General features: G+C 43.4%; 1 protein-coding gene across 1 annotated transcript in view; it reads right to left on the bottom strand.

Moving 5' to 3' along the window:
* The window catches only part of LOC122791616 (beta-1,4-galactosyltransferase 3-like), a 1,219,943-nt gene extending 1,199,544 nt beyond the window's left edge, over positions 1 to 20,399 (bottom strand). The window contains exon 1 of the mRNA XM_044059417.1: positions 20,314 to 20,399. The gene's annotated coding sequence lies outside the window, so the exon portion shown is untranslated. The remainder of the gene's footprint in view (positions 1 to 20,313) is intronic.
* Positions 20,400 to 20,767: the final 368 nt, after the last annotated feature.

Here is a 20,767-nt window from a genome sequence, read left to right as displayed (position 1 = left end):
ACCCCAGACGCCTATGGCAGGTTATGCAGTCCATAACTGACTACTTTATAATGTGAGGACAACAAGGAATTCCTAAATAAGGTGAATGTCTACTTCAGCAGATTTGAGGAAGGGAACTGAAAAATCAGTGAAGAAAATGCCCATTAGTCATATAGAGAAGATGCTCATCCTCACCCCAGCTGATGTCCAGAGGACACTGCTCAGAGGTAACCCAAGAAAAGCAGCTGGGCCTGACAACATCCTAGGGTGAGTGCTCAGGGACTGCACAGTCCAACTAACAAATGTCCTCAAGGATATCTTCAATAACTCTCTCAGTCAGCAAATAGTTCCAAAATGCTTCAAGGACAAGACAATCAGTCCATTACCAGAGAAGTCTCCACCATCCTTCCTAAATGACTACTGACCTGTAGCCCTCACCTCCACAGTGATGAAGTGCTTTGAAAGGCTAGTCAAGGACGCCATAACATCTGGGCTGCTTGCTGATCCTGACCCTTACCAAGCAAACCGCTCTATGGCAGATGCCATCTCTCTAGCACTCTATCTCTGGAACACCTTGAGAATAAAAACACCCAATGAGGATACAATTCATTGACTTCAGCTCTACATTTAACATGGTTATCCCTCTTCATCTGGTAATGAAGCTACTGCAACTAGGCATCAGCACTCCACTTTGTAACTGGATTGCTGACTTTCTCACAGACAGACCTCAGAAAGTGTACACAAGAAATAACTCCTCGGATAGCATCACTCAACACTGGAGTCCCACAAGGATGTGTACTAAGTCCCTTGCTGTTCACCCTATTAACACATGATTGTACAGCCAGGTACAATATAAACCACATCATCAAGTTTGCTGATGACACAGCAGTGGTGGGCCTCATCAGTAACTACGATGAAATACCATATAGAGATGAGGTGGAACAACTGATTACCTGGTGTGGAAGTAGTAACTTAGTACTAAACGTAAACAAGACAAAAGAGATAATTGTGCACTGCAGGAAAAGCTGCAAGGAACATTCTCCCCTTGCCATCAATGGGGAAACAGTGGAAAGAGTGAGAAGCACAAAGCTTCTAAGAGGGCACATTGATGAGGACTTGTCTTGGAACACCGATATAAATGCCACAGTTAAGAAAGCACACCAGAGATTGCACTTTTTGAGAAGGCTGAGAAGGTCAAATCTTCCATCGACAATTCTCACTACGTTCTACAGAGGTACTATAGAAAGCATCCTGAAGAACAACCTCGTAGTATGGTATGGAAGCTGCTCTACCTCCAGAGGGTGGTGAAGACAGCTGACAGGATCATCAAGACCACCTTACCACCTATTCATGACTTGTACTTCTCCAGAAGTCTCAGCAGAGCCAGAGGAATAATTAAAGACTGCACTCACCCTGCTTACAGACTGTTCCTGAATCTATCATTCAGAAAGTGCTTCTGAAGCATATGTTGCAGAACTATGAGATCCAGGAACAGCTTCTTCCCTAATGTCACTGGGCTTCTGAACTCTAGTAACAACTACACTCCATGATGGCCATCTAGGTCAGTAGAAACTGTAGTAGCTTGTCTCAAATTGTGCATTAACCTGGTTACCAGTCTCATCTAATACTTAGTGCAATATTCACCATAACTGTTAACTTACAGGCCATATAGAGCAGTAGCAATGCAATAAAATATCTCTTCTTTCAGTGCAATACATGTTGCAAATCTGTATACTCTAATGTTCACAGTGCAATACTCAAATGTCTCTTTCCATGCAAGGATCAATGCAGTGTCTTAACCAAGTACCTGTGCAGTATTAAAGTCTCATGCGAGTTTAAGTGTTCACTGCGAAAAGTGTTAGTGTGTTTCTAATTAGGTGCTGTATTAGTTTGTCTACCTACATGTCCGTGATGTAAAAGTTAGGTATTATATGTGTAAATGCCTTTGAAAATAGTCTATATGTTGTCTGTGCATTGAGTCTGGAGACACAGAGTTCCATTCAGTATTTGCATTTGTGTGATTTCTGAATGACAATAAAGTTTACTTTGACTTTGACACAATACCTGCCATGCACGCTACAGGACAAACACATTTACCCACATATGCTGAGGATCTTAAAAATAATCTACCCAAACCAAAACCTTAAAGGCCTCCCGGATGCAGTAATTACAAAAAGTACCCTTAGTAACCTCAAAAATACACTACCAGAACAACATCCATCATGACACCTTCAGCCTCAACTCACAGTATCTCTGTGTCTAAGCCCATAAGTCAGAGTACCACACAATCCAACATTTTGGTCATGACAGAGTCCATTGTGAGACACTCCAAAGTCCTACTTACCAGGCTAAACAAGGAGAAGGTTACATTCAGCTGCCTATCAGGACCAGGATCAACCAGATTATCCACATTCCCATGTCATTGAACGACAAGTACCAGTATGAGTCAGTCATAGTCCAGGTGGGTGTAAATGACCTGACATACCTCCCTAGACTACATGAAGAGAGACACGCTGGAACTCTCAGATTATGTGTCCCAGGCTGGTATGGGCCTAGCAATGAGCATCATTCTACCATCTCCAAGGATCATCATCATCAACCCCCCCCCTTTTCACATTTTTCTACATGGGGTCAGGGTGTTGTGCCACTTGTCTCCATCTCTTCCTATTCAGTGTCACTCTCCTACCTTTTTTGACACTCATGCGTGACTGTTGCAGGTCTTCTCTCATGGTTACACTTCAAAACATCTAAAATTCATAACATCTAAATTCAAAACATCAAGACCACAACACCTAAAACCCAGAGCATCAAATCTTATAACATCGAAACTTTGCATCACAATATTGAACACTACAAATCATACAAAAACAACATCCCCTCCACCTATAACAACACTAAACTAACAAACACACTTTTTACTATGTTTCTGCAGGGGATTAAGCCCCCCTGCACCTCCCATGCACCCCCTACACTCCACGTAAATTAAATATACCAACTCCAAAATGGCACTACAGTAGGAAAAAGTTAATTTCCTAACCCCGCTGTATCACGATCACCACAAAGAATGTACACATAACGTCTATATCACTTACCTGTATGGCCTAAAAAACACATACAGAGTGGCAAAATGAACACTATATAAATAGTAAAAATTCCTACACTATATAAATAAAAAAATACAACATCTTATACTGATACCACAAGAATAACAGATTAAATTATGACATTTACACGTTTCATGATACACTATTGTATATTATACATTTTCAATGTTATGAAATCTGATGTTATGAATTTTAGATGTTTTGGGTTTTAGATGTTGTGGTCTTGATGTTTTGAATTTAGACGTCATGAGTTTTAGATGTTTTGAAGTGTAATCTGTCTCATATTTCATCCACCTCTTTGCTGAATGCTGTTGTTCCCTCTTGTCTTCTTCTTGTCCATCCCAAATCTTCTTCACCAGATTGTTTTCTGCTTTCCTGCACATGTGACTGAACCACCGTAATCTGTTCTCTTTGATCTTTTCTGCAATTAGAAAGTACAGTTGTGTACACTTACCATAAATGTAGATGTTCGAGTGTATTCACTGTTGCAGTCATCACATTTGGGTTATTCCTGCCAGGGTAGCCCTCGGTTGGCCCGAATACCAGAGACTTAGTATTTCTGCATCAGTTGCTGTCACTTCAGGACTGACATGAGGTCATCAGTAGAATAAAGTAAGGCAGCTGACACCATTACACCAGTTTTTCTTGCTCTAACCTGTCAAGATCCCCCAAGTAGGAGTCAGGTTCTGGTGGATGAATCCCACCAGTGGAAAATAAATACCAATATGTCCTTTGTAAGGGAGGGGTGGCCACGAAAGTGCAGCAGTTAGTGTTGCTGCCTCACAGCAAGAGGTTCTCCGGTTTGATCCTTGGCTGAAGTGCCTTCTGTGCAGAGTCTGCATGTCCTCCCTGTGGTCACTTGGGTTTCCTCCGGGTGCTCCGGTTTCCTCCCACATCCCAAAGACATGCTGTAGGCGGATTGGACACACTAAATTGGCCCTAGGTGTGAGTGCGTGTATGTGTGTTCCTTCTGTGGAAGGTTGGGTGCCTGGCTGGCAACTTGACACCATAAAACTCCACTATCAATCATGAGCAGACGGTGATCCGCTGTGGCGACCCCTAACCTGGAAAAAGCCGAAAGAAGAAGATGTCCTTCATAAGGAAAAAGAAGAAAGGGGGCTGGAGGAGGGAAACCAGGACTGCAACAGTGAATACACTCGAATATCTACATTTATGGTAAGTGTACACAACTGTACTATGTTCTTCATGTTTCACTGTTGCAGTCATCACATTTGGGTTGATTCCCAAAGCTGAGGTAATGGGTGGAGGCAGTCAAGGAAACTAAGGGCTGGCTAAGATGCCCTGCAAGACTGCAGAGGCAAACCCTGGCCTGGATTTGGAGAAGAGAGGCAGATGGTAATGCTTGGTAAAAGTGTGAACAGATGTCCAGGTGGCAGCCTCCAGGATGTCCCTGGTGGGGACTCCTCTGAAGAAAGCTGCAGAGGTGGTGACTGCTCTGGTGGACTGTGTCCTAGCCTCCTTGGGGGGAGGCTTTCCATGTTGTTTGTAGCAGAAATGGATGCAGTGTGCTATCCATTTGGAGATGGTTTGTTTGGAGATGGCTTTGCCCTCTGTCCCTGCAGCAAAGCTAACCAGCAATTGATCAGACTTTCTGAAGTATTTAGTCCTGTCTAGATAGAATCTGAGCTGTCTGTGCACATCTAGAGAGTGCAGAATCTTTCTCCCTTGTTCTGGGGATTAGGAAAAAAGGTGGGCAAATGAATGCATTGGTTGAGAGCCACACTGGACACCACCTTGGGCATGAAGGATGGGTTACTTCTGAGGGATACCCTGTCAGCATGGAAGATGATGAATGGTTCCACAACCATGAGCGCTTGCAGCTCAGAAACTCTTCTGGCTGAAGTGATGGCCAGAAGAAATGCTGTCTTCCAGGAGAGAAATTTTAGTGCTGCAGAAGAAGCTGTTTCGAAGGGGGGGGGGTGAGCTTTTCCAACATAAAGTTAAGGTCCCAAGCTGGTGTTGGTGGCCTTCTGGGTGACCTCACATTGCTAGTCCCTCTTAGGAACTATTTGATCAAAGGGTGTGAAAAAAGGGGCTGCTCAGTGGGAAAATGAGCAGAGATAGCAGAAGCACGAATTTTTATAGAGGAGAAAGAGAGACCACTGTGTAGTAGGTCAGCTAAGTAATCCAGGATGAGGGAGAGGGAGGGCTGTGCTGTACTGGCTCCCTTAGCCTGGATCCAGATGCAGAACCTTTTCCATTTGTCAGCATAAGACTTTCTGGTGCTAGGGCATCTGGCCTAATGGATAACATCTAGAACCTGCTTACTGAGGTTGGCAGATTGGTTCGAGGTTAGGGAATAGGCCAAGCTGCCAAATTGAGTATCTGCAATTAGGGATGCATGAATTCCCCTTCCCTCTGGGTCAGGAGGTTTGGAATCTGAGGAAGACGCCATGGGGGCTGTGGGGACAGGCTGCGCAGCAAGGGGTACCAGTGCTGCTGGGGCCAGTCTGGAGCTATAACAATGGTCCTTTGTTTTTCCTCCTTTATTTTAAGCAGTACCCTGGGGATGAGAGGTAGTGGAGGAAAGGCATATACCGCTAGATTGACCCAGGGGAAGGACAGGGCATCCACTTTCCAAGCCATGCAGTGATGCTCCCTGGTGCAGAATTTGCTGAGCTGATGGTTGATGTGGGAGGCAAAGAGGTCAACCTTCAGGGTGCCCCATTTCTAAGTTATTAGAGTGAAGGTTCTTATTTTGAGCTGCCACTCATGTGGGTCCAGAAGATTTGTGCTTAACTGGTCTGCCAGAGAGTTGATAGAGCCTGGTAGGAATTGTGCTAAAAAGTGTAGTTGCATGGCAGAGGCTGTGTGCCAAAGGGTCATGGTCAGCCTGCATAGAGGGTAGGAGTGAGTCCCTCCCTGCTTGTTGATATACCACATCACAGTGGTGTTGTCTGTTTTGATCAGGAGAGCCCCTGGAGAGAGAAGAGGCTTGAAAGCTATCAAGGCATGCTGCACAGCCATCATCTCTTTTTGACTGATGTGCAGAGGGATTTGCTGTGGGCTCCATTGGCCCTGTATGCACCTGCCATCCAGATGTGCACCCCAAGCATAGTCTGATGCATCTGTGGTGAGGGTCTGGTTGGCATCGGGTGGTGAGAAAGGCAGTCCCTTGCTGTAGGAGCATGCTGTTGCCACCAAAGAAAATATTTTCTGAGGCAAGGAATTATAGGTAGAACAGTTTCCAGGTCTTGAGTGTTGACACCAAAGGCTTTTTAGGTACCACTGAAGTTTCCTCATATGCAGTCTGACATATGGAATGAGTAGTATGCATGATGCCATGAACCCCAGAGCTTGCAAGATCTTCCTTGCAGATAGCTGGGGCCTGGTGGCTAGTTGAGAGAAGTAAGCTGTCAGGAAAATTTTTTCTCTGGTGCAAGGAATGCCATCTGGGATGCTGTGTCCAGGCTTGCTCCCAGGAAGATAATCCTTTGGGTGGGCACCTGTTTGGATTTCTTTTCATTGATTGTGTACCCTAGGGAAGTTAATAAGGTATTTACAAAGGCCAGGTGCTTGAGCAGCTTTTTCCTGGCTGTATGCCTGAATAAGGCAGTCATCTAAGTATGGGTAAATTTGAATATTTCTTTGTCTGCAAAAGGCAATGGCTTGAGCCAGACATTTTATGAAAACTCTGGGAGAAGTAGATAAGCCAAACGGAAGCACTAAGAACTGAAAGTGTTGAGAGCCTGCCCTGAAATGGAGATATTTTCTGCATGATTCCCTGATAGGAATGTGGAGGTAGGCCTCTTTTAGATCTAGGGTGGCTAGCCAACTGCCCTTGGAGAGCATGGGTAGCAGCTGCTAGAGGGTGAGCATTTTGAATTTTGGGATCACCAGGAAGGGATTTAGAATGGATAGATCGAGGATGGGGCCCCAGGTGCCCTCTTTTCTGGGTACCAGAAAAAGTCTGGAGTAGAAACCTTGACCTATCTGTTCTGCAAGAACGTGCTCTACTGCCCTCAAAGAAAGCAGGGAAAGGATTTGATTTTGAGCCTCTGCCCACTGGTTTGGTGGCAGATCTGGGAACCCTTTTGGGGTTGGAAGGATGTGGAAGGAAAATTTGTATCCCTGGGACACTATGTTCAGAACCCAGTGGTCGTTGATAATGGTGGCCCAGGTGCTTGTGTGAAAGGAGAGTTTTCCTCCTAGAGGTAAGTGAAGTTGGGCAGAGGGAGGGGGTGGGGGAGGTGAGTCATTGAGAGTTTTTACCATAAGGGGGTGGCTTAGAACTTTCTGGTTTTGAAGTGGAGGTAGTCCACTGTTTAGATCTCTGCATTCCCTGTGGCTTCTGTTTGGGGGGGTCTGGTTCCCTGGGGCCTAGGCTGGAGTGGCTTACTGGGAGCAGGAAAGGACCAGTGTTTGGTGGGACAATGCCTGCTCAACCTAGGTGGCTGTACCTGCAAGAAATCCTTAACTGTTTGCATAAATTTTGCTTTTTCTTCCATCATTTTTTTAAGAACTCTTCTGCCTTAGTGCCAAATAAGTTATCTTTGTGAAGGGGGGCATCCAGCAATTTTGATTTGACATGGTCTGTCAGGGGCTGTTCCTTAAGCCATGCATGCCTTCTAATGACAGGTCCGGTGACTGCTGCCCTGCAAGAAGCTTCTAGGGTGTTAAAACCACAGTGCAAGGTGTGTTTATTTACTTGACTTGCAGAATGCATTAACTCTTGTAATTCTTTAGATTCTGCCCAAGCAGGAAAGGAAGACATTTTTTTAAGGAGTTCCAGGGTATGTTGCTGAAATTTCAGCATATGGAACTGACAATTTAGTGCCCTGATAGCAAGAGTAGCTGAGGTGAATACTTTTTAACCTATCTGTCCAGTGCTCGGGAATCCCTGTCTGAGGGGGTGGGATTCTTAGCAGAGTTTGCCTTAATTCCTTTAGGTCCTTGAGAAATTACCTCAGGGTCAGCAGTAGGATTCTTAAAAAGAAATGTGTGTGATTCAGGGACTCTGTAGTACCTGTCTTGTTTTCTGGGTGCAGGAGAGAGGGTGTCAGGAGTCAAGCTGGATTCCATGGAAACATTCTCCACAACATTCAGATCTGGGGGATGGCCAAGGGTCTGTGCTGTAGAAAATCTAGGAATTACCTGAGTCTCTTTTTTGACTGGGGGTAGTCTTGACTCTCCCATTGGAAATGCTCCCTTAAGGTATGCAGGGCTTCCCCAAAGGAAAAATCCTCTGGTGGAGATGCTGAAGGAATGAAATCCTCTGCATCAGAATACTCATAAGTAGACAAGGGTTTCATGTCTTCATATTCATATGCATCAGATTCATCTGACTCTTGTTCAGACAAAACTACAGGAGGACAGATCTCTTTTCCTTTTGGATGGGGTAGCTTGGCTTCCCCTGATCAGCATGATAAGGTCTTCTGCCGTTTTAAGCATTTGAGACTGAGGCAAGGAAGCAGGTATCTGAGAGTGAGTCGTCAGTTTCTTGGCTGTGGTTCGTACCCTGTGCCTTAGAAACTCGGTAGTTTTTGAAAGAATGGTAGTCGTGAAAGAAGACGTCGGTTTGTGTCAAGAATCGGTAATGCGAAGGACTTCCTTGGAAGCCGGTGCCTGCTCAGCAGCTCCGGACCCATCCAAGGTAGAGATGACCGCAGGATCCTTAGTTGAAGAAGAGTTTTGCGGCATTTCAGACTACGAAAGGGTCTTGGTAGTGGCCTGCGAATCCCCAGAAGCAGGCATCAGGGGCTGCGAAAGTGCCTCACTGAGGACTGGAGAACTGACGACTAACTTAATGGAAGTGTCGTTGGTAGGTTTGGAACTGTGCTTTCTGTCTCTGTCTTTATCTTTACGTTTTTTTCAGAAGATCAGCTGTTGGATGGCTTACCGAAGCCATATCGTAATTCGAGGACTGTAAGCAAAAATATCTGGCTACAATAAAAGCCCGACGGATAGTTCTGGCATTGAACAAAGCACAGAAGTGACAATGGGGGGTGTCGTGGCCTGGGCCTAAACAAGTGACGCAGTAAGAATGGAAGTCTCGGTGTGGTATTTGCTTTCCACAGGCGAGACAATTATTAACTTTTTCTGACATCGGTTAGTGCAAGAAAAAAGGATCCTCAGCAGGATACTTAGCTTTAGAAAACTTCAACTTCAATTCGGTAGACAAAAACTCAGGTAGTGGCTGACCGGCACTCGTGCGAACTGCTTCTGCTTCAGGCCCCATGGTAAGAAAGACTGATGTAATGGCATTAGCTGCCTTACTTTATAATACTGATGACCTGACGTCAATCCTGAAGGGACAGCAACTGACGCAGAAATACTAAGTCTCTAGTATTCGGGCCAGCCGAGGACTACTCTGGCAGGAATAACCCAAATGTGATAACTGCAACAGTGAATCACGAATAACATCTACTTTGGCTTCTGCGCTTATGTCCTGATTTCAACATCTGCCCCACAGTGTGCATCCTACCACTCACCTCAGGCACTTCATCTCCATCACCTTTAGCTTTCTTAACTGCTCTGTCTTCACATCTCAGTTTTCTGTACCAATACAGTAGTACTGATCATACAACTGTTTTGTAAACCTTACTTTTCAGCGTCTTTTGCATTTTTCTGTCATACGCTACCCCTGTCACTCTGTGCCAGTTGGCTGCAGCCCTTCTGATTCTAGCTTTGGCCTTCTCATAGCTTCATAGGTTCATAGGTGTTTACTAAGCTAATGACCACAGGGGCCTTTTTAAGCCTAGCCATGCAGCTCAAATCTCTGACAAGTTCTGATACCTTTGATAATTGTAAGCATCAGCCTGGGAGATGAACCATTTACAGGTTACCTATTTGCATCAGAGACATAGGTGCCAAACCAGGGATGAATTTCCGATTTCCCATCCAATTGTCCAAGTTGCACTTGAATTGGATTAGGGAGGAACTCTGCTTCACATGGATGAGGAACCTGTTCCATAGATGGAGTAGTCTCTGGTATACATACCTATCTCTCCAGAAGGTCGTCCTTATATCACAGGCAATGTTTAAGTCTTTAGAATGGATAATTCTGCTACTGTTTGTTTTGTGGATATGCAGGAGGTCCATCAGAGTGGGGTCTGACAATGCCCTCTATGCCAGGCATAGATCTCCCCTCAAAAGCCTGTAGGAGACAGAATACAGGGATAGGGCCTTGAGTCCATCTGCATAGGACATATTATTTACGCCCTGTATTCTTTTAGTGAGGAACGTTTGTGGACATTCCAGTTGTTGGATATGCCTGGTTAGGTACATACCAAAGGGGGAATTTTACTCAATGATAGGTCTGATGAATGCCAAATACAGTGGAACAGTGACTTCCTTGGACTTAGATGCCATACCTTTGTTTATAAGTTGCGCAACATAGAATGATTTCCTCACCACTGTAGAAACGTGATGATGAAAGGCTAGATTACCATATATGCATGTCCCTAAATCTCTGACTACTGGGTCTACTCTAAGGGGTGTGTTGTCAATATGATAGTTACCAGGGATGGATGACTTCCCAAAGGATACTATTATGCATTTCTTGGCATTTAGTTTTAGTCCATGACTCTGACACCAGTTGTTTGTCTGTGTCAGCCCCTCCTGGAGAACATTTATGTCTATCTGAAATTCAATGACATCTCCTAATTTGCAATCATCTGCAAATTTAGTCTGCCAGAGACCACTGACATTGGCCTTGACTTCTGAGAAGTAAATGCCAAAAAGGAGCAGTCCAAGGACTAATTCCTGAGGGACTCCACTTGTGACTGACCTCTTTGTAGAGGTGGACTCCCCAATTCCAACTTCCTGGGTCCTGTCTGTGAGGCAGTTGGCTATCCACTGGGTGACATATGGGTTTGTACCTAACCTCTTGAGTTTGTCGACAGTGCCTGAGTGGGGTATTGTGTCAAATGCCTTGGCCAGGTCAAGGTAGGCAGTGTGAATGATTTTGCCATCATCTATTGCTTTAATGTCCTTCTCAAAGAATTCCAACAGGTTGAGTAGGCATGATCTGCCCTTGACGAATCCAAACTGGGTTGGGTCCAGTGTCTAAAGGTTTACTATATCTCTATTGATCATCTCCATGATAATTCTTTCAATGGCTTTACATATAAGACTAGTGAGATTTATGGGTCTGTAGTTTCCAGAGTGTGTAGATGGCCCACCTTTGTGCAGAGGGATGACTGTTGCCTTTCTCCATTCATGAGGCACAGAGCCTGTTTGGAGGCTACAATCAAATAGTAATTCCAGAAGCCCTGATAGGTCATATTTCATGCTATTTAGAAGGCATCCTGGGATATTGTCTGGGCCCATTGATGCAGTGTTCTTGGTCTTATAGAGAGCATTAAGGACCTGTTTCCTAGTGATAGTAGGGGAAGTTATATTTGATTATATTTCCTGAGGGAAGGTTGAGGGGGAGAGAGGAGTAAAGTTGGTGCTGAATTTATCATCCAGGAGGTTTGCTATATCTTCTGGCTCAGTATAGGTGGCTCTATTTACAATAAGCTCTGCACACAACTGTGTATTGCCTTTGAGGTTGCAGACATAGCTAAAGAGTGCTTTGTGGTTGTCCTTGGCCTGGGAGGTCAAACTTAACTCAAATTTGGCTTTGGTAGTCTTTATTTGTACTCTGAGTTGTTTGTTTAGTTTAATGAGAGTGCTTTTATCCTGCTGGGTACTGCACCTCCTAAATTTTGGCATGATTTTCTTCCTCCTATTATACATCCGATTGATTTTGTGATTCCACCAGGGTGGCTTGTTTTTTGAGTTAGTTCTGTACTTCTTCCTAGTGGGTTTAGCTGTCTCTATGCAGCTATTAACATGCTTGTATCAAGTTTCTTTGAACAGTTCTGTGTAGGCAGTAGTGTTCTCAGGGTTTATAGGGGCTTGAAATTTTGCTAGGTTCTCACTTAATAGCAGGAGGTTAGCCTTACAATAATTCCTGAATATTCCTGGTTTAGCTGGGGGTCCAGGTTTTATTTTTACTTCAAAGGAGACCATTTTGTGGTCTGACTTTACCAGGGAAGGCATTGCAGTAGGGGGTGTACAGAATGCTCCTATGTTAGTGAGGACCAGATCCAGTATGGTTGCACCCTTGGTTGGTGTATTGACTATCTGGTCCAGGGAGTTTGTGTTTACAAAATCCAGGAATCTCTGTGCATGTACGTTTGATGTCGTATAGGATTCCCAGTTAATAGTGATGTAATTAAAGTCACTCATGAATATGGCACTGGGTTGGATGGTTAGTGTTTCTAATAAGTTTAAATACATGGTATGGGTTTCCTGGTTCATAGAGGAGGACATATAGCTTGCAAGGAAGAGCTATTTAATTTTACCTATGACGATTTGAACATGGAGCAGCTCAAGTGCCCTGTCCTGTTTGACCAGCTTTGAAGTATATTTATTTTTGATGTAAACTGGGACACTTCCACCTTTAGTCCCTGCCTGTGAAGTAGCTGGTCTAAAAGTGTGGAAGTTCATTCAGACTTCCTTTCCCTTCAACCACCCCTCACAGATACTTGAAACTGTTAACCTGTTCCACTGTTTCCCTTCTGTCTCTATTTTCATCTTCTTCAGATTCCCCCATTTGCTGCCATTACATCTGTCTTATCTGTACTCCGTTTCATCCCATGTGGCTTCATTTTTTTTTCATTACATTCTCCTAACCTTTGCTGAAGTTCTTGCTCAGAGTCTGCTTGTAATGTCATTCATCTACATACAGCAACTTTGTTCACCTGTCTCCGCTGACCTGTTTGCTAATGTAGTTCGTCACCAGTATGAACAGCAGTGGGCTCAGAGCTGAATCCTCATGCTCAACTAATCCCACTGGGAACCCCTCAGAAGACCAAAGACTGCTCATACTTGAGTCATTGGGTCCTTTTATATAGCTTGCACTAATTTTACCAATGTTTCTGGAACTTTGAACCACTGCAGGACTGCCCAAATCACCTTTCTTGGGACCTTGTCATATGTTTCATCCAAGTAGGAATGCCCAGTTGGATTCTTTCCTAATTTCTAGCTTCTTCTCAAGTATCTGTCTCACTGCAGACATTGGGTTGCTTATGCTGCATCCTGATCTGAATCTTAACTGCTCACTTCCTATCTTACTTTCTACTACTCTGTGTATCTGTTTATCAATCACCCTCTCCAGAACTTTCATGCAGTGCAATAGGAGTTTGATACCTCTGTACTGCCCACAGTTGTGAATGCCCCATTTGTTCTCGAACACTGGCACTAATATGCTTATTCTGCACTCATCTAGGATATGTCTTTCTCTCCATACTGCTATGAGTACCCTGAATATCCATTCTTCCCCAACTCACCCATCTTGATCATAATCTGATGTGACCTCATCTGAGCCTGCTGCTTTCCCTAAATTCATTTTCCTTGGTACTGTTCTTCTTCTGTGGTGGGCTCCTCCTCCTCTCTCACAATGGGCTGTGTCAGCAGCAGTATACCTCCTGCATTTTTTTTTAATTCAGAAGCTACTAAAAATTACTTCTTCCACCTGTCTTTGATGCCCTGTGGACTCATGAGCAGGTTGTTGCTGGCATATCTTATGAAGGGTGTCTGACTATCTTCTCATCTTTCTGTCTTTGCCTTGCAACCTGATGAGTTTCTTTGTGCCAACTACTGAGTCACTTTCCAGAAGTTGATAGAGTGCCTCTGATGCCTTATTCGCTGCTATTGCAACTCCTCTCTTAGCCTCTTTGTTAGCCAATCAGTATTCCTTCCTAGCCCTGCCTGTCCTTTGTATGTTCCACTTTTTCCTGCACTCCTTCTTTCTTTTGATGACTTCCTGGACTTCTGTATTCCACCAGCTTTCCTTATGTACCTTATTTCCATACCTGGCTCAGCCACATATCTGTTCTGCAGTCCTCCCACATGCTGTTTTGACCTATTGCCATTCTTCTTCAGCTCCACCTATTTCCTCTTCTTCTTGAGGTACTAGATCCAAGAATAATTCCTTGAATGGATATAGTTTCTCTCCAGTCAAACTGCAGGTCTTCAGCCTGATATCTGTTGACCTTAGAGATTTCTCTGACCACTGCTTGCAGCTGATTACGATAACCAGGGGTTTGTGCATTGGGATGACTGTTTCTCTGAAGATGAATGACTTGGCAATTGTTATTTCTACCCCGGTGCCCTTTCCTTACAAGGAGGAAGTCTACCTGAGTTACACATTGGCCAATTTTGTATGTGATCTTGTGACTGTCTCTCTTTCTGAACTATGTGTTGGCTACCATCAAACCATTTGCTAGACAGAAGTCTAGAATGGCCTCTCCATTATTCCTGTTGCCCCACCCATGTGGACCAGGGCAGTTCTCGTATCCTGTTCTGTGTGTCCCAGTATGTGCATTTGGGTAACCCATTATCAACACCAATTCCTGTTGTCCTGCTTTATCTAGTAGGTCTTGCAAATGCTGATTGAATGCACTCTTTTGCTCACTATCACAACCCTGCTGTGGGGCATAGCCTGAGATTATGAATGCTGCTCTGTCGTTACGCTGGAGTGTGTCACTAATTCTGATTAATATTCAATCAATTATATATGCGATTGGTTGCTTTTTTAATTGAACATCAGCTGGCTTTATTAAATGATGCTTGTTTGTGGAGCTCTTCTTATTCTGATGAAGTTCACAAATAATTGGGCGAATGAAAATAGTTATAACTTTGATTTTTTAAAGCATTTCCTGGTGCACATTGTCTTCTGGCATTTTTTCTTTTTGATTCTCTTTTTACACCAGTGAGGTTATTTTGGTTACTTTCAAGATTATTCCAAGATTAACTTCCTACTGTTAAGTGATACCCTGGAAAATTTTTAAGCTCTCGCAGACCCAGGAATCACAGCTGCCTTTGTGGAGTCATTCACAAAACCCCTATACATTTATATATATATATATATATATATATATATATATATATATATATAAGGGTCTACCTGACAACACCGATGCTCTAAAACACCGACAATGACATCACCGACACCACAAAACTGAAAGTTCGGAAACACAAAACGTCACATACCCGACAAACCACAATCCAAACACTCAACAAACAAAACAAATCCCCTGTCCAAAAAGCACACACACAACTCAAGCACACTAAAAACCTTACAAACCTACACTGAACCTTACATACACAACTATCTATGCACTAACCTTAACCCAAACCCTAACCCTAAGGTCCGTCACTATCGCACACTCACCTAACCCGCGCCCTAACCCTAACTCACTTAACCCGCCCCTATCCCTAACGTCTGTCACTATCGCACACTCACCTGACCCGCGCCCTAACCCTAATTCACTTAACCCGCCCCTAACCCTACAGACCGTCACTATCACACACTTACCTTACCCACACCCTGACCCTGACGTCCATCTCTATCACACACTTACCTTTACATGTTGGTGTTCTCAGCGTTGGATTCTCAGCTGTCGGTCTTCTCCATTGTTGATCTTCCGGTGTCGGTTTCAGGTAGACCTATATATATATATATATATATATATATATATATATATATATATATATATATATATATATATATATATAAAATAAGCACAGGACTAACTCCAAAAACATGCCACCAGGTGGAATTTCAACATCAGTAGGTTATACAGCAAAAGGAAGACAATTATGGCCTAAAATAGAAGTGCAATGCCCAGCAAGGTAACAGCTTCCTTGTCAAACTAAATCAACAACTCAGGGTACTAATTAAGTCTACTAAAGCCAAATTTGAGGTAAAAGTAGCCCACCCGACTAAGGATAACTACAAGATATTCTTCAACTATGCTTGAAGCCTCAAAGACAATACTCAGCAATGTGCTGAACTAATTGTAAATAGAATCACCTCTACTGAGCCAGAGGATATAGCAAATCTACTGGTAGATAAATTCAGCTGCAGTTTTAACCTGCTTCATACACCTCTCAAGAAAAACCTCCCAACAATAGCTCCCCCAACTATCACTGTGGAACAGGTCCTCAATGTGCTCTTCAAAGCCAAAAACATTGCATCAGTGGGATTTGATCACATCCCAGGATGCTTCCTTAATAGCAAGAAACATGATCTTTTGGGGCCACTAGAAGCAGTATTCATTCATAGCCTCCAAACAGGTTTTATGCCAAGTGAAGGGAGTACTGCAACTGTTATCCCTCTGTGAAATGGTGGGCCATCCGTTAGCCCAGGAATCTACTGACCCACAAGCCTGATGAGTCTCATATGTAAGGCCATGGAAAGAATAGTCATGGACATGATAAACGATGACATATGAAACCTTCAGATGCTGGATCCAGCCCAGTTTGCAAGCATCAGGGCAGATATCTACACAGCCCGGTGAATTTCTTTGAGACAATCATCATCACCAAAGCAATGGATGAGGGCAAAATCCTGTGTACTGCATACCTCAACCTGGCTGAAGCATTTGACACAAAATCCCACTCAGGTATTGTAGACAAGCTCTTGAAACCAGGTATAGACCACTTATCACTTGCTGGACAGACAGCTGTCTCCAGATAGGACATAATAAGTCTGGGTACGTAATTCTACCTCCACAAAAAGGCCAGTCTCTAGCGGAGTCCCTCAGGGCTTGGTGCTTGGGCTTCTCCTTTTGGGTGTCTACTTCTCTGAAGTCAAGGCCAGTGTTAAAGGTCTCGGTCTGATCAAGTTTGCAGACAATTGCAAATTAAGTACAGTCATAGCATCCCCCAAAGACACAAACATCCTCCAAGAAGGCCTGACACAGACCAATAATTGGTGCAAGTGCTACATTCTAAGACTCAGTGCCAAGAAATGCATAGTAATATCATCTAGAAAGATGACCATCCCTGGAAATTACTGCATGGATAATATACCCTAGCCTAGTAATCGTCTATGAGCCTATGAACCTATTTGCTCCCTATTGTATTCCTTTTGTGAACTTTCTGGGATGGGATTAGCAAAACCAATGGAGGGCTGGGTTATTATAAATGCATGTAGCTATGACATTTTTTTCTAAGTCTAATACTTCCTGTAGCTGGTATGTAATGTATTAGACTGTATGAGTATGCTACCATGTACTGGCTTCCAGTAAAGGATAGCTTCAAGGTTTCCAGTACCTTTAGACTCTGCCTGCTGGTTCTTGGTCTCCACTGGGAATGAACAAACAACGATGGATCCTATACTCCACCACCCTCAATGGTAAAGCAATGTTTCAGATAGTTTATTCCATTCTCTGGTCTCCTTCTCTTGAACAGGGTTTGCAATTTGAACCCATGTCCTCATAGTCACAGCAGCTACATTTATGTCAAAGACATTTCTAAACATACTGGAAAATATTAAGATACAACCAAACACCCTAATATTGGGGGATTTCAAGTACTCTGCCATTAAATGGGAAAACTACTCGGGTACCAACTCTTTTTCCCAATGGTTCTTGGAATTCATAAATTCCAACACCCTGGATCAACTAATCCATTGTCCCACCAGGGGCTCCAATATCCTAGACCTGGTCATTACCAACATGGGAGATAGATGCTCCACACCAGTAGTCACCCCCTCATTGGTCAGGTCTGACCATTCGCAAATCACCCTTGACATCCATGTCCCACCCCCACCCCCCAGTAAGGAAATCTCCGTAAAAAACTTCTCCAAAGCCAACTTCATGCTACTCAAGTCATAAGTGACAAACGTCATGGCACCCATGCAGATGGGGTCTGAAAGTTTGAACCAAGATGCTCTCCTCCAAAAAAAGGAAGCCAATCTGGTGGTCCCCTGCCATAAACAAACTATACAACAGAAGGAATAAACTGTTGCAAAAAAGAGGAAAATCCCAGGATGCAAAAAACTCCCTTACCAGCCTCAGTAAGAAGCTGAGATCCCTCATAAAATCCTCAAAAGCTAGTTACGAAAATAAAATTGCCAAAGATTTCAAAGACAACCACAAGGCATTCATAGTTATGTCAAGAATCTAAATGGCAAAGCTCAGATCTACTCTGAGCTACAACAGAGTGGCATTAAATATACTGATCCCAAGGATATTGCCAATATCCTGGCAGATCGATTTAGTGCCAAATTTACCCCCCTCCCACCCCCTAAAGGGCCCATCTCAATAGCAAAAGACTGCCAAATTCCGTTAATCACGGCCACACTAGTAGAAACTGCACTCTCCAAAGCTAAGAATACAGCATCCATGGGATCAGATGACATCCCGGGCTGTGTACTACATGAACTACAAAAGGAATTGGCTCCTCACATAAGTGTCATGTTTAATCATAGCCTCACCTCAGGCTTCATGCTCACTGAGTGGCGCACAGCTACAGTTATCCCACTCCACAAGGGGGGATCCACCCTGAATCCCGGGAACTACCATCCCATCAGTCTGATGAGCCTGATCTGCAAGGGCATGGAATGCATTATCATGGAACTTATAAACAAAGACATTGGCAACCTTCAAACACTGGACCCCACCCAGTTTGGGTTTGTGAAGGGCCAATCTTGTCTCCTGAACCTCATTGACTTCTTCGAATCAGTCTCTAGAGCCATGGACAAGGGTAAGGTGGTCCACACAGCCTATATGGACCTCGCCAAGGCCTTTGACACCATCCCCTACTCTGGAATCATAGATAAACTTACTAAGCTGGGCATATATCCCTATGTCACTCGATGGGTTGCCAACTGGTTTACTGACAGAACCCAGACTGTAAAAGTAGCCAACTCCAAATCCAGCTCCAGACAAGTGACAAGTGGAGTACCTCAAGGTTCAGTCCTGGGACTGCTCTTGTTTGGCATCTAATTCTCTGAAGTCCACAAAATAAATACCCACTGGGTACAGAACTGAGAAAAAAAATGAACAAAAGAACCACGTCCAAAGCACAAGGCAGAAAGTTTAATCCAAGGTACAAACAAATTCACTTGCTAAGCTCTTTCACCATTACACATGGCATCTTTAGAGTAAGTGAAAATCAGCCATATCACACATTAAATACACAAGCAATCACACCTTCATCCAATGAGAATAAGTGAAATATGCATTAATTTAAATACATGAATAAATCATTATTAAATGAATTTAGAACTCCAAATATATCCATGCGCTTTAAAACAATGTAGCACAAAACTATTGTTGTAAAGGCTTGTGTTGTAAAAAACTTCCTATCCACAATATATACACTTGTAATCCACATGCTCCAGGGATCTAAACCTTGTCATCACAATGATCAAAACATGCTGGAGAGATAGGTTCCTGACCCAGATACTCCCCATACTCTGGAATAGACTGCCCATACATGTCAAGCAGAGCGCCTCCTTGGCCCTCTTCAAAAGGAACCTTGATGATTGGATGGGAGATAGGAAATTCACCCTGGGGATCATGTCAGTCACCCTGCTAGACAGGGGTCCAGGGAAGTAAATATTGTGGGAAGAAATATCCAGGGAATTGTCATGGCTAGGCTTGTATAGGCCACAGGGCCAATAGCGTAGTACCAACCTATAAACCTATGACCTATAAGAGCTTGCAAATGACAAACTATACAGTCAATGGTTCACTTCACAGATTTCCTGGTATTTCTGAAAGTCCAAACTTTTAATAATCATTTGAAATGTTATACTTTTATCATGAATGTTGTTGGACATGCTACACCTAAAGAAATCCCAATCCCTCCAAGCTACACGCTCTAGGGACCTAAACCTTGTCACCACAATAAAAAGAACATGCTGGAGGGATAGATTCCTGTCCCAGAGACTTCCCATACTCTGGAATAAGCTACCTGTCTATGTCAAGCAAAGTTCCTCATTAGCACTCTTCAAGAAAAATCTTGATGAATGGATGGGAAATAGGAAATTCATAGGTTCATAGGTAGGTACAAGGCTATTGGCACTAGGACCTATATAAGCCTAGCCAAAAAGGTACCCTGGCTTTCGCCACCCAAGAAAATTATTTTTCTGTGCCCATCAAGCAGAGCCACAGAGGCGATCCATGGGGTCAATTTCCTATTTCCCAACATCCCAGGGATCACTTCTGTGGCTCTGCTCAACAGGGGCACAGGAAAATAACTCTCTTGGGTGGCGAAAGCCAGGGAACCTTGTTGGCTAGGCTTACATAGGCCCTTGGGCCAATATCCTAGTATCTACCTCTGAACCTATGAATGTATAATTTTGAGCTTAGTTCAATTTAATTTCTGCATAACATATTAACTTCTTAGGCTTATTGCAAATACCATTTTGCTCATAAGCTGGTTTTGTACTTCTTGAGAATATTTATTTATTGTTTGTTACCTGGGATAGTGAACTGATCCAAATGGACATCTTCAGCCTCGACTTGGTCACCAAGCGAGAGATAATCAACTATATGAAGGTCACTGAAACAAAGAAATGAAGACAATCATGAACTGAATCAACTGCTAGGGAAAGAAAATAAAGTCAGCAGAAGTCAATTAACATAACTATATAGCTAAATCAAGCACCAGGGTATGCCATACATGTAATGAAAAATACCTAGATTAATTAAATAATGTAAATCAGTTACAGATTAGATGGAGAGTACAGAAACAGGATCAGGAAGGACAGTCCATGTACACATTACTGATGGAAAGAATGAATAAGTGAGAAGTTATAATGTAGAAGTGAAACTGAAAAGAGAGGCAAGGAACAGAATGAACTATGCAACCTAAGATAGAGAAGATAGCTAGACAGTCAGAATGTAGGCAGGTTCGAGAAGGGTAGGGCACAT

This window comes from Protopterus annectens, chromosome 17.part0 (assembly GCF_019279795.1).
Source record: "Protopterus annectens isolate FY-2018-M chromosome 17.part0, PAN1.0, whole genome shotgun sequence".
In the NCBI taxonomy this organism is placed as follows: Eukaryota; Metazoa; Chordata; order Ceratodontiformes; family Protopteridae; genus Protopterus; species Protopterus annectens.
The sequence above is the reverse complement of the archived record's forward strand: the minus strand, read 5'-3'. Positions and strand labels throughout refer to the sequence as shown.